Raw genomic sequence first — 19332 nt, 5'->3', positions numbered from 1 at the left:
CCTAGAATCATATCCTTGGAACTACTGGGTGATTCTGAGGATCTCCACTCCCTGGGATGGCTTCATTCAGTTTTACTAGCCTCAGATTGCTCCTGCCATTTACTTTCCCACCCACCTCCCTGTTACAAAAAGCTTCTGGAGGAAATCACACAATCAAACTGAATGGACAATTGGTAAACATTTATTAATCTCCAACTATGTGCCAGGGGCTGTAGCAATCATTGGCCCATTACACTTTGCTGTTAATTTAATTTCAACTGGGTCCTTGCTGCTGCATATTAATTTTTTTTTATTTTCCTGGGTCACCACTCCATCACACTCACCACCGTGGTGGTTGTGATCTTCTCTTTTCTTCTCTAACCTTAACCATCTCCCTCATCCTCTCAGCAGAGCCCCTGCTGCCTAATTCACAGAAAATTGATGTCCCATTCCTCCCTGGTGCTGTACTTCAAATCACCCCAGAATAGCCCATTCTCTCCTCCTTTGCTATAGTCTTAGAAAATGGGGGTGGCCCTTCTTGTCAATGTTAAACCCTCTATTCATTCCCTTATACTCACCCCTTCCTGTATCTTTAAGTGGTTTACCCTTCAATCAGATTATCTCTTGCCTCAAATTTCATCTGGTCCTTATCTACTAGCTCTGTCTTTCTCTGTTGCCTACAAAAATGCCCCAATCTTCCCCAGTCTTAAACAGCCTTCCTTTGATCCATCCCCTCAAGTCACTGTCTCATATCTCTCCTCTATTTCATAGCTAAACTCCAAGAAACAGCCGTCTATGATCATTGCTTTTATTTTCACCTCTTGTTTTATTTCTCTATCCTTTCCAATCTACTTCTAAGCCCCCTCCTCACTCAGCTGAAATTGCTCTCTTCAAGGTCACCAATGATCTTTTTATTTTTTTATCCATCCAGGGCTCTTTTCTCAGACCATGTCCCATTTATCCCCACTTAAACCTGTGACTGTCAACTATTCCTAGTTCTCCTCCTCATTTTTCAATTAAGAAAACTGAGGCAAAGGTTAAGTGACTTGCCCAAGCTCACTTGGCTATCGAGCATCTGAAGCTACATTGGAACCCAGGTCCTCCCAACTACAGTCTCAGTGCTTTATCCAAGGAGCCACCAATGGCCTCTCATTCACATGAGGGAAAAATAAAAGTACTCCATTATAGCTGTGAGGACAGTGAGGAGATAAGAATTTGTAGTGAAGGCGTAGGAAATGTTTGAATTAGCTGCCATGGTGTGTGAGCTCCAATACTGGTCGGGGATGGAGAGGGGCCTGGGAGTCTCTACCTGGAGTCCAGGAGAGTAAGTACTGGCTATCTAACTTCATCTAGCCAGACTGAACTCACACTAGTCCTAGAGTCATCTCCCTAAATAGCGGGAGACAGTCCAGGATCTACTTAATGAGTAGAGTATGTTTGGCTTCTGCTCTTGGAGGTGCTCTGCTGCCTCTGGCTTCCTGAGGCTCAGGACCTCTCATGGTCCTCAGAGTTGGTAGAAAAAAAGGTGAAATGCATATTATTAATTTGGAAGAGAGACTTAGAGTCAGCTGCGTCTCTCAGCCTTGCCCTGGAAACCTTCACGTAATACCTACTAATTGACTCTTTATTGAGAGTCTTTTATAAATGGTTCCTGCAGGTGGAAGGAATTCCTACTTGACCACATTTAGAATCCTGCTGAGAAAAGGCAAGCTGTAGAGAACTCTTTAAATTAAAGATTTCTAAGTGCTTCGGCTCTCCTCTCTGAATGACAGGGCTTCCTGGGTGCTTTGAGATCCTCGGCAGTATGACATTTTCTAGTGATTTGAAGTATTGGTGGTTCTGCTAAAACTCATTTTGAAGACACAAATTGGGTCCAATTCAAGTGATATGTTGGGGGAAGTTTTTCTTCTGCAAGAAATTGCAAGAGAACTGAAAAATCCACTTTTCCACAATAATTCTTAGACTGCCACCTTCCCAACACCCATTTCCACAAACAAACTTCAGATCTTTGTCAAGGTAAAGTGTCCTATTTATTATATATCTTTGGGGCGGCTGGAGCTGTGGGCAAAGGAGGCCAGGGCCACACCACCTTCCCCCTGGCCCTGCCTCTCTCCCTTCCACCCCAGCCTTGGGCGCGAGGCCGGAAGATGGCAGCCTGCCCAGATTGCTTGTGCAGCCCGTAGCAGCCCAAGGTTGCCTGTTGTACATGTGTATTTCTGAAATCATTTAACTTGTATAAAATGGGGTTATCATTTTTTAAAATGAGGTTCTAATCTTTTTTGCCTCTGTTGTATGTGTGTGTGACAAAATTCTGGAGAATTGTCCCCCTCAGCTCATGAGCCCCCTCCCCAGCCGTGAGGTTTTTATTGCCCCATTTTGTACTCTGCGGTGCTTTTGGGGAACACACGTGTGCCTTTGCAGCCGAATTGCCATGACGGGCTCATTTTGAATCAAAATGGCAATCTCTGTCCTAGCAGCATCCTTTTTTTTTTTTGCATCAGCACCATTTGGCACCTTTATTTTTAGCTTCTTCTTGTACAATAGTTCCCATGGAGATGCTCTATTGTGGTTCTCCATATCACATAGCTGAAGAGGAAACAGGTGGGAGAGGGCAAGTCAAAGTCGACCATGCACTTGGATGAAAACAATAGCTGCCCCACTCCCAACCTCCAAGAGTCAGGGCTGGAGCTCACAGCCACGAGAATTCCCTGGCTGGAATTCCAATCTCCCCCCTCTCTGGTTTGAGGCTGGTGGGTCAAGTGAACCCCAAACAAAAACTGCTCCCTTGTGCCCATTGCTAGATGGCAGGCGCCTTTATTTTAATTTGTGAGTGTCTGGAGAGCAGACTCTTATGTAAACCTTTCCGTCCCTAATCCTTAGCCCCAGTGCCTCAGCTTGGGTTACCCAGGACTCCAGGGCTGTGGAAGTGTGGGAAGACCTTCCCCAGAGGCAGGCAGATTGCTATCTCTCGGGGTAGAATTTAAGAGTGGTTTGAGGCTCCAAATGGAAGTGACTTGCCCCTTGGCTACATAGCTACTAAATGTTAGAGGTTCAGATTTAATTCAGAGCAGGAAGGTGGCACAGTGGATAAAATGCTGGGTCTGGCATCAGGAAGACTTCAGTTGAAATCTGGCTTTGGAAATACCAGCTGTGTGTCCTGGGCAAGTCACTTTAATCCTTTTAGCCTCAGTTTCCCTATCTGTCAAATGAACTGGAGAAGGAAATGGTAAACCACTGCAGTATCTTTGCCAAGAAGACCCCCAAATGGGGTCAGGAAGAGACATCTAAGGAAGCTCTCTGCCTCCCAACCCAGAGCTATATCCCTTATACCACACTTTCCCTCCCCTTGCAGAGAGAACCCTAGGGTAATACATTTAGAAATTACAAAGGAGCTTCAGGGACCACCTAGATCAATCTCCTTATTTAACAGGTGGTAACTGAGACCCAGGGAGGGGAGGAAAGGGAATACAATTCTGTAAAGGGCTTACTATGTGCCAGGGACTGTACTGAGCACTTTTTGCCAATATCTTCTTTGCTCTAACTAAGTCAAGTTCTCTGTCCAAGCTGAAGAGAGAGCTGTTCAAATTGGGCAAAATAAGTACTTGGGCCCAGAATTGAACAAGAGGAGGAAAGCAAGTTGGCTTTGCTTTATTTTAATGACCATAGTCTTCCCCTCTGAAACAATGGTCCATCCTTTTAATAACAGCAAGACTTGAACTCCTCTCTATCCAAAGTCACTATTCTTTCCTTCTTTTCCTTTCATCTATCTGTAGAACTGAATGACTAGTGCCTCCATTATTCAGTACTTTTTTTCCATTCAGCCCAGCCTACTCCCTGACATCTTTGCTGTCCCCCCCTCCAACAAAGGGAGCAAAGACATGTGCAGCCAAACCCTTTCTAGAGTTTTCAGAGTTCCTCAAAAACCCAAATTTTCATGAAAACCAGATAGTAAAAATCAGAAGGGTGGAGGGAAAGAAATAACAGAGGAAGGAGGTGATGAAAACAAAAGAGTAAAAATAAATCCTGCTTAATAAAATGTTAACCTTACATAAATTATCTTAGGGGGAGAGAAACTAGGAAGAGGGTACTGGTTAAAAAAAGGTGAGAAAGATGAAAAAGGCAATGCTAATTACAAAAAAGAAGAAATACCATGCACTTATAGAATGATTTTTCCATTTTAAAAATGATTCCCACATCGTCTTTTCTCATATTGATTCTACAACTCTGGGAAGTAAGTAAGCTTGCTGGGTGTGTTACTGCCATATTTCATGGGAGGACAGATTCATGGCGTAGGAAAAAAATGTTGCTTTAGAGTTGAGAAGATGTGAGTTTGTATTCTGCCTCAGATGCTTACTTACTCTGAGGAAGTAATTTAATTTTTCTCAGATCCATTGCCTTATCTGTAAACCAAGAGTGTTGGACACAATAATATTCACTTCTTAATTCACATCTTATGACCCTGAGGCAAAAAGAGGAGAAATAAAATTTCCTCCCTTCCTTAGTAATGGAAGTTTATTATTGTTCAGTTGTGTCCAACTCTTGTGACTCCATTTGGGATTTTCTTGGCAAAGATACTGGAGTGGTTTGCCATTTCTTTCACTGACTCATTTTACAGATGAGGATACTGAGGCCAATGGAGTTAAATGACTTGCCCAGGGTCACATAATAAGTGTCTGTAGTTAAATTTGACCTTGGATCTTCCTAACTCCAGATTCAGAGTTTTATCCACTATGTTACCTATTAATGGAAAGGGAACTCGAAACTAGATCTTACTTTTTAACCTTTTTTTTCTCCCTCCCATGGAAAGAACATAAAGCTGATTAGAGAGGGGGAAATGAAAAAAATTACAAAAATATTTGCCAGGCTGCTCCTTAATTTTATAAGCTGATAGCATCTAGGGATTAAACGAGACTTCTGATTTTACTGCTATCCTTCTGATTCCTTGCTTGCCTAGTGAATCTTTTTGAAGCCCAGGAAATGTCAGCATAAGAGGTTAAATTTCCCTCCTGGTACATCTATTTTTGTTGTTGTTTTAAACTGTTACGGCCTTTCTTCAAATCAGTACTTTGAATTAGTTCAAACGGAGAAGAGTGGTAAAGGTTAGGCAATGTAGGCTAAGTGACTTGCCCAGGGTCACACAGCTAGGAAGTGTCTGAGGCCACATTTGAACCTGGGACCTCCCTTTTCTGTGCCTGGTTCTCTATCCACTTACATCTTTTCTTAATGCTTTGTTAAATGCTATGAGTTTTCTTTAGTTTAAAACAACTTTACTTTGTAGTTTAGGTTGGGATTTTTATGGCTTCTGAATATTCTCAAATAAAAAACACTTCCAGAGCATATGTGTATACTCACAAGGACAGGGAATGAAAGAGAGCTTGCCAAGGATTCAGGGGACAGTGGATTCTCTTTTCCCCAGGGTAGCATTTTAAATTTAGCTACAAAGTTCTGGGTTCAAGTCCCATTTTTTATACATACTGGCTATGTGACCCAAATCACATAATCCTTCAGAGCTCTAGGCAATTCTTTAAGATAATAAGTTACAGAGATATTAACTGGTATTAGAAGACAGATTTTCTGCATCAAGGAATTCTTAATGATAACAACAAAAATAACTAACATTTCTATAATGTCTGCTATGTGCCAGATTTTATGTTAAGCATTTTACACTTTATTATTTCCTGAGATCCTCAAGGCAATCCTGGGAGGGGAGTGTTTTTGTTATTATTATTCCCATTTTACAGATCAGGCAAACAAGGTTAAGTGACTTGTCCAGGGCCACATAGCTATTAAGTGTCTGAGGTCAATTTTGAATTTGGATCCTGCCAACTCCAGGTCTGGCATTTTATCTCCTGCTCTATCTATCTGCCTCAATATAAATGAAATAATGTACTCCGTTCCTATCCTAATGAATAGTAATGCATCCTCCTGGGTGCTTCACATTCTCATCCCAAAGCATCCCTCTTTTTTAAAAAGCATTTTTTAAACTTATAAAGGTCCGTAAGTAATCAAAATGTAGTATTGTAATCAAATAAAATTTACAACAAAGGAAATTTAATGAGACAATATATCTTTCAAGTCCTGTGTATCATGCTGTATTTTGTGGTAATTGAATGTAAATGATAAATCATTTTTAAACCTCATAACTTTGTACATAATAGGCACCTAATAACTTCTTGTTGAATCAAACTCACATAAGTAACTAATCAGTACTACTTTCAAACAGTCAAAATAAGCATTTCTGGATCAGTTCCAAGTAGACAGAGTTCAGGTTGTTCTGATGGCCTTTTGCAGAGTCCTTTATCTCAAAGGAAAATGGATAATATGCTGGGTCAAGGGTATGGAAGACATGAATTCAAATTTGGTCTCAAGCACTTAATGGTCGAGTGATGTTGAACAAGTCATTTAATGTCTCTTTCTAAACCTCAGTTTCCTCATTTGTAAAGGAGGCTGGAATACTAGCACTTCCCATTGTTATTGTGAGGATAAAATGAGATATTTACAAAAATTTTTGTAAACCCTTTGAAAGTGCTATAAATGCTAGCTATCATTATTCCATCTGACTCCAAGATTCTGTAAAAATGACTAGTCTCCTGATTTATGATTTTACAAACTCTTGCATGAGGAATTCAATCAATTAATAAACATGCCTATTATATGCTAGCTGCAGTGCTAAGCTCTGGGAATCCAAAAGGAAGCCCAATTTCAAGGACCTTACAATTTAATAGGGAAGGAAAAAAGAAAAAGAAAAAATGTATGCACCAACAAGGAATATATGGGATACATAGGAAACTGTTAACAGAAGAGAACACTAGAGTTGAGAGGGGTTGGGAAGCCAGTAAATAGGTAGAGATGAGAAGAGAGAACACCTGAACCAGAAAGAATGACTGGATTCAAGAGATGGAGCCAGGAGGTAAGTGTTAATAAATCTATGAGTTTATATAGTATGTATTGGGGAGTAAGATATAAGAAGACTGAAAAAATAGGAGGGATTTTAGTTATAAAGGACTTTGAATGCCAAATAGAGGATTTTTCAATTTGATCCTACAGGCAATAGGGAGCAACTGGCATTTATGTTGTGGTGGGGTAGCAGGATCACATAACTGAACCAATATTCTAGGAAAAATCACTTTGTTGTCATTGGAATAAAGAAAGACTCACCGCTATTGCAATAATCCAGGTAAAGGGTGTTGAGGGCTTGCACTAGAGTGGTGGCAACATCAGAGGAAAAAAGGGGACACACTGGAGAGATGGTGCAATGGTGAAATCCGTAGGCACGGGCAGCAGATTGGATATGGGGAAGGCATTGGGAGAATGGTGTTGCCCTCTTCAGTAACAGGGAAAGTAGGAGGGGTGAGGGTTTAGGGAAAAGATGATGAATTCTGCTTTGAATATCTTGAAAGAATTTCAGTGGATCTACTGGATATTGAGTTTGACATGTCAGTGGGAGGTGTGAGATTGTAGGTGAGCAGAGAGGATGAAGCAGGATAGGTAGATAGGAGAATCATCATAGAAAGGGTCATTAAATTCATGGCAGCTGATGAGATCAAAAGGGAAGTAGTATGGAGAGAAAAAGGAAGAGGGTCCAGGTCAGAAGCCTGTGGGACATCCAGGATGAGAAGGCGTGAGTTAGCTAAGGATCCAACAAAGGAATATGAGAAGGTTTGGTCCAATGGAAGAAGAACCAGGAGAGAGAGCAGAGTCCCAAAAATCTACAGAGAAGAGGGCCAGAGAGTGATCAACAGTGCTAGAGGCTACAGAGAGGTTGAGAAGAATCACTGGATATGGCAATGAAGAAGAGCTCACTGGCAACTTTAGAGAGAGCAGTTTTAGAGGCCTGAGAAAGTTGGAAGCCAGATCTTAAAGGGTTAAGGGAAAAAGAGGAAAGAAAGTGGAGACACCTATTACAGATGTACTTCTTAAGAAGTTTAGTCATGAAGAATAGAAGAGATATAGGACAATAGTTATAGGGGATTTAAGGATTAAGAGAGGATTTTTTTTTTAGGTTGGGGGAGACAGGGGCATGTTGCAGACAGTAGGGAATGGACCAGTAGACCATGAGAGATTAAAAATAAGTTCTCAGGTAATAATACTAAAAACATTTGGGGATTTCATTTATGTATTTTTAAATTTTGTTTTGTCTTTCAAGAGAAATAAAGATTTGTTCTGTTCCCCAAATGTCTGTGTATATATTTTCAAATAGACTTTTAGTTTAAACTAGGAAATTTATGTATTTCATTGGATGTCTTCTTTGATGAAAATCTTAATATTTATAAAGTGCTTTAATTTGTTTGGTATATCATACAAATTGGTAGTAATCAAATAATATTAATTATATTTCTGCTGAACTATAATTAACTTCTAATAGTTCAAAGTAATTTCCAATTATAATTAGAAATAAAATGAATAAAAGAACACCACCAGAAAGTGTTATATTAGCCCAAGAGGCATATTTACTTATTTTAAAATTAAAAAAATTCTGCTTCTAAAATGCCTTTCCCATTTATAACTGTGCAATATTTAATATAGAAGGCCATCTATACAAGAAGTTTCTACGTTGTATCTCTTTCTGGAAACCTTGCAGAGATACTGTAAATGATTGCAAAACAGAACTGATAGATGAAATAGGTGGCCACCTATATGACCACTATGCCATCTCTCTATTATTCTCTGGCAGAGAAGCAGCACTATGTATCAGAAAATGCCCTAGATTTATAGTCAGAGTTCTGGGTCAGCTTTCAAATGATACTTAGTAGATAATTAACTATAGGCAAGTTGCCTGCCTTCTCTGAGCCCAAGTTTAGTCTGTAAAATGAGGAAATAATATTTGCAGCATACCTATTATCTTGTTAGGAAGTCACTTCCAGTATAGTCTCTATTGGGGCAGTTAGGTGGTACATGGAGTGCCAGAAATGGAGTCAGGAAGAACTGAGTTCAAATCTGGCCCCAAATACTTACTGGCTTGTATGATCCAGGGCAAATCACTTAATCCTGCTGGCCTCAATTTCCTCATCTGTCAAATCTGCTAGAGAAGAAAATGGCAAACCACTCCAGTATCTTTGTAAAGAAAATCCCAAATGGAGCCACAAAGAATTGGATATGACTAAAACAACTGAACAACAAAAAGTCTTAAATTGGCACTTAATAGTAGCTATTACTTATATAGTGCTTTAAAGTTTGTAAAATATTTACATATACTTTCCCCACTGGTTCTCACTATAATCCTAAGAGGTAGGTACAATTATTATTCCCATTTTACAGAAGAAGAAACTGAAACAGAGAAGCTGTGACTAGCTCAAGATTACACAGTTTTTGAGGCAGGATTTGAAGTCAGATCTTTATCTTCCTAATTGACACACTAACCACTATTCCATCCAGCTGCTTCTTTGGGTCTCACATTCATTTTAATAAATGCTTGCTAATGAATGAATGACAGTACACTGTAAAATAGAGAATGTTATATAGTGGTAAACTATGCCTATTATTATTATTATTATTATTATTATTATTATTATCTTGTGTGATTTCAGACCTTGGCCATCTAAAAGAAATACTTGGCCACCAATTACTGATGCCTGATATTTTAGTTAAGTTTCACTGAATTTGCTTAAGACTTCTTAAACCTCTCTTAAGATGCAAGTGTAGTACTTACTCAGAGGGGTAGGATACTAAGCCCAATCAGTAATTGTATTTTGTAGTATGAATGAATGTTTGAGTGGAGGGAGAGGATGAGACAAAACAGGGAATTCGAATTTTATCACCCATTTTGTAATTTTCCTTGGACCATCCCAGAATGATTCAACAATATATATCTGAGCTATAATTCTGGAGGTAGGAAAAAAGAGGTAGTGGGACTCTTTTTCCTTTTGGTAGTTTTAATTATTCTCCCCAGTTTTGGTGTGGAAGCAAATAGTTTTTACCTTCCTTCTTCATCCAGCACCCACTTTTTGCTCTTTTCCCTCCCTGGCAAGACCCTTAGTAATGGATGGGCAGAAACAGGAGATGGTAGAGGAAGGAACCATTTTAACTCCCTTTCTCCTGAAATTTAGGAAGCAAATGCTTTTTAGGAGTAAGTATAAGATTATTCCACTGGCCCAAGGCACACTCATTCATATACTATTTGTTGAACTTTATACTGGAATTATACTTGGAAGTCACTAAACTGTACATTTCCTTTGAACCTGTAATACCTCTATAAGGCATAGACCTCAAAGAGATCAAAGATGGAGCAGACAGTCCCATATATGCAAAAATATTTACAGCAGTACTTTTTGTAGGAGCCAAGAAATAGAAAGTGGTTTCCTATTGACTAGGGAAAGGATGAGCAAATTGTAGTATGTAACGGGTTATTACTGTACCATAAGAAATTATCAGAATGGAAAATTTAGAGAATTTTGTGAGGACTCATATGAACAGAAGCAGAATGATGTAAACAGAACACGGAGTTTTATTGCCGGGTTTTCAGGGATGTAAAAGAAAACAATCTCTAAAGACTTTAGAACTCTGAGCAATGCAGTGACTAATTATGACTTCAGAAGACAGATGGAGGAGACATAGTCAATGTATTTATTTTCTCTGTTGGACTATAATTTTTTGTTATAAGGGAGGGTGCTGAGGAGAAACCATAGGGAAGGGACAATGACATAAAAAAGAAAAGAGCATCCATAAAACATTTAAAAAGGAAAAAAAAAAGAGGATTATACTGGTTCAGTGAGGCCATAATATATATCTGGTATTTTGTGCTTTGTTTGCCAACCCTGCCTATGATATGTGTCTGCTTATTCTAAGTAGCATTTTGGGAGCATACCCTAAGACAAACCTCCTAATGTAGCAACCTAACATGTCACTCATCTGCTACAAATTGTTCAACAATTTTCTAAAGCTCATCAGCTAGAGTATAGATTTCACAGGTTAGCTTTCTAATTGCCCATAAAGCTATATGACACACGGACTTTCCAGTCTCATTTTACATGATGGTTACCTATCATTTATCTAATAATTCCAGCCAAATTGGACTATTTGATGTCTGTTGGACACAAAGCATCATAGGCAATAAATTAGATTTAGAACAGGTCTTGTATTCCAGCTTCTTTACTACATAGATATGGAACCTGAGTCCCAGAGTAATAAAATGATTTGCCCACAGTCACTTTGGTATTTAGCAGTGGAACTTGAATTTGAACTTGGGATCTCTGCCTCCATGTCCAGCATTTTTACCCCTTGATGGATTTTCTTGCTTTTCACTCTTTGATTATGTCCAGTTATTCTAGGAATTCCCACTTTCCTTTCCCAGTTCTATGTGTTGAAATCCTACCCATCCCTCAAGACACTGCCTGAATGCCATTTTGTCTATCTATCCTTCAGTAATAAATAATTATTTTTTCCTTTGACTTTAAACAACTCTTTGTTTGGAGTGCTTTTATACATTTGTCATCATTGATTTTGTATTATCTGCCCTAACTCTTTTACTTTAGGATCACAGAATAATTTTTGTTGCTCAATAGTGTCTGACTCATTGTGAACCCATTTGGTTTTCTTGGCAAAGGTACTAGAGTGGTTTGCCATTTCCTCTTGCAGTTCATTTTACAAAAAAGAAAACCGAGGCAAGCCAGGTTGTGACTTGTCCCAGGTTACACAGCTAGTTAAGTAGCTGAGACCAGATTTGAACTTCAGTCTTTCTAACTCCAGGCCTGATACTCTATCCAATGTGCCATCTAGCTGCCCACACAGAATCAGGATCTCACAGTTGAAAGAACTCTCAAAGGCCATCCAGTTCACTCATACTAAATAGGTATCATCTCTAAAACATTCTCAACAGATAACCCTATAGTTGTTGCTTAAAAGAGCTCCAATGAAGGTGAATCCATTACTTCCCAAGGTAGTCCAATCCACATTTCCATAGCTTTAATTGTTAGGAATTTTTTCTTTCCATAAAGCCCATTTTCCTCTTTGAAACTTTCAAGCCTTGTTCCTGGTTTACCTTGTGGAATCAAGCAAAGCAATTCAGTCAGTGGCAAAACTTATCAAGTGCTTAACCTATACCCTTAACTATACTAATAACAATAGCAACCATTGCTGGATTCAGGGAACTGGGGCATGGTATCTATTCCCTTTCTACTATAGGATCCAGCGACTCTGAATTCATTTAAGTAATGTGATTATTACTCACAATCATTGAGGACCAGGGCTTCTGAGAGAGGTTAAGCTCCTTTTACTAAACTTTTTAGTTTCTTATTAAATCCTCTTTCCCCTGTCACCCTCCCTTTTTAGTATTCAGGGGGAAAAGACCATTTAAGGACTTAGTTTTAGGCTCACAGAAAAGAAATGCTCAACATAGAACATTCACAAGCACACCCTGACAAAGATAAACAAGTGGGAGTACAAATTACTATTGCACCATCCCAGGAGGTTAAGGCTTATACCTCATCACAACTTAAAGCAATATTGGACTGCAATATAAGAGTTTTACATTTCACCTTGGCTCTGTACTATATCCCTCACTGCAGATGCCTTCTGGCCCGCCAAATTGGATATTGTATTCTTCCTTCTTTAAGGAGCACTGGAGTAGCTTTAGAAGATTCCTACCCCTGTTTCTAGTTGGCTTCCACCAAAGGATCTAGGGTCTCTGAACCTCTCAGACTCACAAAGTGGCCTCCAAACCTAGACACAGCCATCTCATGAACAATACTTGTTCATGTGACATTTAGAAGCTATAAAGCCAGTAGAAACATCCTTGACTCTGGATCAAAGCTGTCTAATCAAGACATGAACTGTAGCTTCTATGGATTCATGATCCTATGGTAGCTGGGGTGATGATAGGGTGATCTTTCTACCTTTTGTTCTGTCTTTCTTGGGAAGTGGCTTGAAAAAGCTCAGCAGCTAGGAAGAGAAAGAGAGTCAGAGTGATTCCCCTTTTTAGGGTCCATGGTGGGCAATAAGGGATATAGCCTTGTCATAAAAAACTACTAAGTTTCCCCAGGGCTACATTGTATGCATATGGTTGGCTGGAAGCGGGGAAGGCATCTCAGAATATGCTCTATTCAACTCTTTGTTACCAGTATAATTCTTCTTCCAAAGGACAGCCTTTCAAATATTTTTCAGACAAACTATTAATCAACTTTACTTCTTTCATTCTGTATTTGTGAAGTTGGACTTTCCATTTATCCCTATTAAATGTTATCTTTTTCAATTGAACCCAATATTCTTGCCCATCAGTTTCATTTTTGATCTGACTGTCAACCAAGTAGTTAGCTATTCCTCCCAGCTTTGTGTCATCTGCTAATTTGATAAGCATGCCATCTATGCCGTCTTATTTTAGGGACCTGATAAAAAATGTTAAATAGAATAGAGCCAAGTTCAAATATGAGAATAGCCTAGACTGGATGGAGTTTTCAAGTTGAAACATCATAAATAACTGTTGCTTTGGTCCAGTCAATTATCCACTTGTAATTACATTTTATATACTATAAGAAGTGTATGAAACACTTCATTAAATGCTTTGCTCAAAAAGCATAATCTTTTAGAGTAGGGAACTTTTCTTATATAAATTCTTATGCTCAGCTTGTTAACTTTTCGTAATAATAATAATAATAGCTAGCATTTAAATAGTGCCTACTATGGGCCAGGCACTATGTTAAGCACTTCACAAATGTCTCATTTGATATTTGAACAATCTTGAAAAGTAGGTACTATTATTATCCTCATTTTATAGTTGAATGAACTGAGGCAAACAGAGGCAAAGTGACTTGCCCATTGTCACAAAGATACCAGGTGTCTGAGGCTGCATTTGAACCCAGGTCTTTTTCCTGACTTGAGGTGCACAATTCTACCTAGGCTCCTTTGGAACCACTCAATCCCAACTGGAGATGGAGATTTGTGCTACGGCTGTTTCTCTCTTTCCCCACAACCACACTGAGCACTTTGGGCATTTCATGGCATAAGCATCTTGTTCAGCTTTACTGGACTCTTTGTGTTTAGCCCACTGAAGTAGAGAGTGAGAATGAGCCTCAAACCCAAATCATTTTTTGTCCACCCTTCTTGGTACTCATATAACAATGAATATAAGCGTGCACAGATATGCCTCATCTCCACCTCCCACCCCTGTCCTATTTTGATCCAGTTTCTGAATGGGGCCCCATTCCTGGACAAAAATGAATTTTTATCTAATCTCTGAGTACTACCTATTTATATGATTCTAAAGATTGTTTCCTTGTAAATCCACAAAGAAGACAAACAGTATATACAGCTTGCTTATCTCTTGTCTTTGTTTGATCTGTTTCCCACTGAAAACTCCCCCACTCCCACCCTAACCTATCCCTTGGACCTTGGAACTCTAATATCATTTCAGTACTAAAAATGCCCAAGATATCATCAGCCTATCCTAACCTGGAGTTCTGCTGCTAGTATGCAATTAAATGTCGACTTAAATGGACTTGCATTGAAATCTTTGGACCACAGTTTATACATAGTACAATCAGGCTTCATTCAATTTTAAAGTCCTTAAAAGCCAACTCCATCTTCCACTCAAAACAATAGCTCCAAGGCCCCACTGCTGCGTTTACTACTTTTAGACCAATTGCTATTTATCATATGACCTCACGAGAAAGTGAAAAAAACTTGTATAGAGCATGGTATGGATTTGAAGTCAGGATGACGTAGGTTCAAATCCTCCCTCGGACACTTATCAGCTGTGTGAATTAACACTTCATTTGACCATTTCTGGATCTGTTTCCATACCTGTAAAATGAGAGGATTTACTTGGATGACGTTTAAGGTGTACTCTAACTCAAGCCTTTCTTTTCCATAATGGAAGTCTTCAGCTTTTTTCCAGGAGTTCATAATGGAATCAAAGCCTCATTGGGCTGTTCAAGCAGGGCCACATTAGAGTCCCAAATGTAACATGGCAGAGGTAAAGGGTAGCAGTAATTATAAACCCTTGGCAGGAGGGAATATGAAGGTGGAAGGGAACCTTCTCTCCATCTCTCATGCCCCCACTTCCATCTACTACCTAGGATTTTTTCAAAACGTCTTCCCAGAATGTTCCAAAGTATATATAGTACAGAAAGCTATTTCCTATGCAGATGTGGGACCACCTACCACCCTCCAAAGCTTTCTAGAGTTTGCAGCTCCCTAATATTGGCACAATCTCTTAATAAGCATTTCCTCTGCCTCTTGGGCTCAATAGTAGGTCAGGAAAATATTAAGTATTTGGAATTTGCTCACATTTTTTGTCTCCTTTCCTTCCTGCCTTCCTTTTCCCCTTCTTTCCTTCCAACATTAAAGCAAAACTAAATAACTGAATAGAGAAACCAAATGTTCTATTTCTTACATCCTCTACTATAATGAGAGAGATTGGATAACTCCCTTCATGAGGCTGTTGATTTCCCTAATCAACTTGATGAGTTCAGAGTGTGGACCTTTAATGTGGACCTTTAAACCAGTTTGTTCTTTTTTTTTATTATTTGAAGAGGACTGGTGACATCATAGATTGACATCTTGACTAGAGGTGAATTGAATTTAAGTAAGGTAGACTTATACAAAGTTGTCAACCTCACTCTCTCTTCTAGAGTCATCAAGAGCCAATGGTAAGACAAAAGTCAAAATGCCTGGCAATGGCCCAGGAGGCGGTGGATGATCTTAGCATCTTCAGTGTCTGACTAAGCTCTAAGCACCCCATAGCTCCTGCTTTAGCCTCTTTTGTGGCTCATTGGAACAAATTATTCTCAGTCAAGATGGAAGTGGGAATGGGGATACTGCAAACTCTTCTGATCTGTCTCCAGTAACAGGAACCACCTCCTAATGATTTTTTGACCGAGACTCAAGAATTTGGAATTATATGAGGGATTGTCCTTTTGTAGTCAATAAGAATAGGAAGAGGAGCAATCTACCCTTTTATCTTCTCATCTTTCTCTTTTTCATCTATTTTTCTCCCTTGAACTTTCAGATATGTGAGCAACAAAAAAGAGATGATTTTCCCTTTTCCTTATCCAGGAACAGAAAAAGGCATTTTACAGGAGGAGAAACACATGGCAAGCATCCTTTGCTTGCCCAGGTAACTTCAGAAGAAAGTTTTGGGGGTCTTGGCTGCCTTCTGCCTTTCTGGTTCTTTTTCAGAGCCCAGCTCAGATTCGAAAGATCCTGATGTTAGGAGTTACCTCCTGAATAATTATTCTGAGTTTGAGAGAGCTTGAGCCTGAGGGTTAGGTGCCAGCCTTCCTGAGGGAGGTTTTCTTAACTGTGGACCACCACTAACAGCAGTCTACTATAATGGAAGTATACTACATACATTTATACTACATATAAATGGAGGACTAAAGCCAAGCCATGAGCTTAGTGCATCTTTTTGGGTGGAAACCCTACACACAAGGGCTGCATTGAACTAGTCTTTACTTTAATGATTTCCCTGGAGTTTTGCTCTGTTTGGGGAGCAGAGATAAAGAGAGAAGCTGACCTTTCTAGGGTCAGGATTGCAGGATCAAACCTGTCTGTGAGATCAAGGTTCTTCGGCAGGGGGAGCGGGCCATAAATGACACCTACGTTGTCACTTTATTCTAGGTGTTGCACTGTCTGATACAATAACCTTTATTTGAGGTTTCACACCAGGCGTGTACTTCCTTGTGACATTTTAACTCATTTTTTAAGTCATGTCTTTATTTCCCCAACTAGATCATAAATTCCTTAAAGATACTATCTTATACTACTTCATATCCTGAATTCTAACCAGGACAGTGTTTGGAACCTAATAAGTATTTATTAATATTTGTTAGATGATGGCTTTGTATACTGGAAACCTTGCCAGTTTATTGAGCTGATAAAGAATGGTACAAATAGGGTCAAGGATCAAGCCATGTATATCTATGGTCACAAAACACATCCCCAAAATCTGTGTTTGCTCTCCTTGACCTCCCATGCCCAGTGGAGCAACTTATTCACTTTATGATGTAAGCACCTGGCCACTCAAAAAAAAATCTTTAATGTTCCATCCATCAAAGGGACGGGTCAATAGGTATATCAACCCTAACTCAACTGCTGTGAGTATGCTCTTTTTTTTCCTAGAGCTTGGTACTCCATCTCCCATTGTCATGTATCATGTAAGATATGGTTCTTAACTTGGAAGGCACTCCTTCCTCAATTTCCCCATCATGATTCTTTTTTGTTATTGTTTAGTCATCTCAGTCCTAACTGATTCTTACTGATCCCATGTGGGATTTTATTTCTTTTTTTAACCCTTACCTCCCATCTTGGAATCAATACTGTGTATTAGTTCCAAGGCAGAAGAGCAGTAAGGGCTAGGCAATGGGGGTCAAGTGACTTTCCCAGAGTCACACAGTGGGAAGTGAGGCCAGATTTGAACCCAGGACCTCCCGCCTCTGGGTCTGGCTCTCAATCTACTGAGCTACCCAGCTGCCCCCTGACCCCATGTGGGATTTTCTTGATAGAGAAACTGGAATGGTTTGCCATTTCCATCTCCAGTTCATGACAGATGGGGAAACTGAGGCAGACAGAGTTAAGTTTCAGGGTTACATAGCTAGTAAATGTTTGATGCTGAATTTGAACTCAGGTCTTCCTCACTCCAGATCTGGCACTCCATCCACTGTGCCACTTCGCTGCCTAAGAATCCTAATTCTTATTTTCCTTCTAAGTTCAGCTGAGGTGCCAGCTCTTCCTTCTAGTGTTCCCTGAACCTCAGAGTTGCTGGTATATTCTATCTCTTCTTTCTGTTCTATTTGTCTGTGCACATCTCATATCCCTCTTAGGAGAATTTAAACTCCTCAAGATGAAGGACTGTTTCATTTTTGCCTTTGTATCCACAGAACCTAGGACAATGTCTCACATTTAGCAGACACTTAATATCTGTAGTTTCACAACTGCAGCATCTGATAAGGCATTGTGTAGTATTTCCATCAGTCAAGGGCACGTAGTTTTGGGAAGCTTTTGGCATTGTTTCCGAAAAAATCTCTGGCATTCTGCCAACGGCTTTAAATTGCTTGAATTCTTCACTGGAAACAGGGGAACCATTGGCAGTATCATTAACTTGCTTGTTTTCTGAAAGGCTGTATCCTCCCCTCCGATGAAAACACATAGTTCTAATTGGTAATGCCCTGGCTGCTTGCCACCTCTAGGCTTGGTTATTGACCATTAAGAGATATTGATTGAAATAAAAGTTTAAGAAACATTAACATATAATTCTACCACTAAATTTTAAAGATGAATTGACAGTAAAAGATTTCTGCCTCCTTAGGGCATCAGAACCTATTTGGGGCCATAAGGGGAATAGAAGGCTATACAGGGAGAATGTTTTTCTTTATTTATGCGAAAGTTTGTCAGTACTAAAGTTGGTGGCCAGCTTTTCGTCCTGTTCATTTAAGATAGTACAAGAGGAAATTGCCCTAAGCTACAACATGAGAGATACATCCATCAATGGATCTGTGATGTCACTGGTGGACCTTCTTATCCTCCAATTGCTTTTTTGTTGTTCAGTCATGTCTGATTCTTCATGATCACATTTGGAGTTTTCTTGGCAAAGATACTGGAATGATTTGCTATTTCCTTCTCCTACTCATTTTACAGATGAGAAACTGAGGCAACTTGGGTTAAGTGACTTGCCCAAGGTCACACAGTTAGTGTCTGAGGCTGGATTTAAATTCAGATCTTCTTGTTCAGTCCTAGCACTCTATCCACTGCACCATCTAGCTGCCCTTCATATCCTAATCTTCTATAGATTATCTATCCAATGCTAGAGGCCTTCCTTTGGTCTTTTTATAGTTAGTAAACACCAGAGTGACATTCCACTACCCATCTCTTGCTTCTTTTTTTTTTCTATTTATCTATATCTTTGATGGTGCCACTTATATAATTTCTTCTATAAAATTATGGTCAGGAATAGGAGGCAACCAAATTATCCAGGAGCAGATAATGCTGATAATCATGGTTTTGTAATATTATCTAAAATCATACAACACCAAATCTTCTTCATTACTATTTTCCTTTGAAATATTTTTAATTCTGAGTTTCATTTTTATTTGATCTAATCCTATAAAATATCTCCTTGATAATTTGATTGTTGTTCAGCCATTCAGTTCTGTTAGATTCTTCACGATCCCATAGATCATAGTACACTAGGCCCTTCTGTCCTTCCCCATCTCTTGAAGTCTGTCCAAGTTCACATTCATTGTTTCCATGACACTGACTATCGATCACATCCTTTGTCGTCCTCATCTTTTGCCTTCCATCTTTCCCATCAGTAAGTCCCATCTTCTCTTTATGTGGCCAAGGGTAGTTAAGCTTCAGCTTCAATATTTGACCTTCCAGTGAATAGTCTGATTAACTTCTTTTTTACTGATTTGATCTCCTTAC

Source organism: Monodelphis domestica, chromosome 5, assembly GCF_027887165.1.
Source record: "Monodelphis domestica isolate mMonDom1 chromosome 5, mMonDom1.pri, whole genome shotgun sequence".
Classification (NCBI taxonomy): domain Eukaryota; kingdom Metazoa; phylum Chordata; class Mammalia; order Didelphimorphia; family Didelphidae; genus Monodelphis; species Monodelphis domestica.
The sequence above is the reverse complement of the archived record's forward strand: the minus strand, read 5'-3'. Positions refer to the sequence as shown.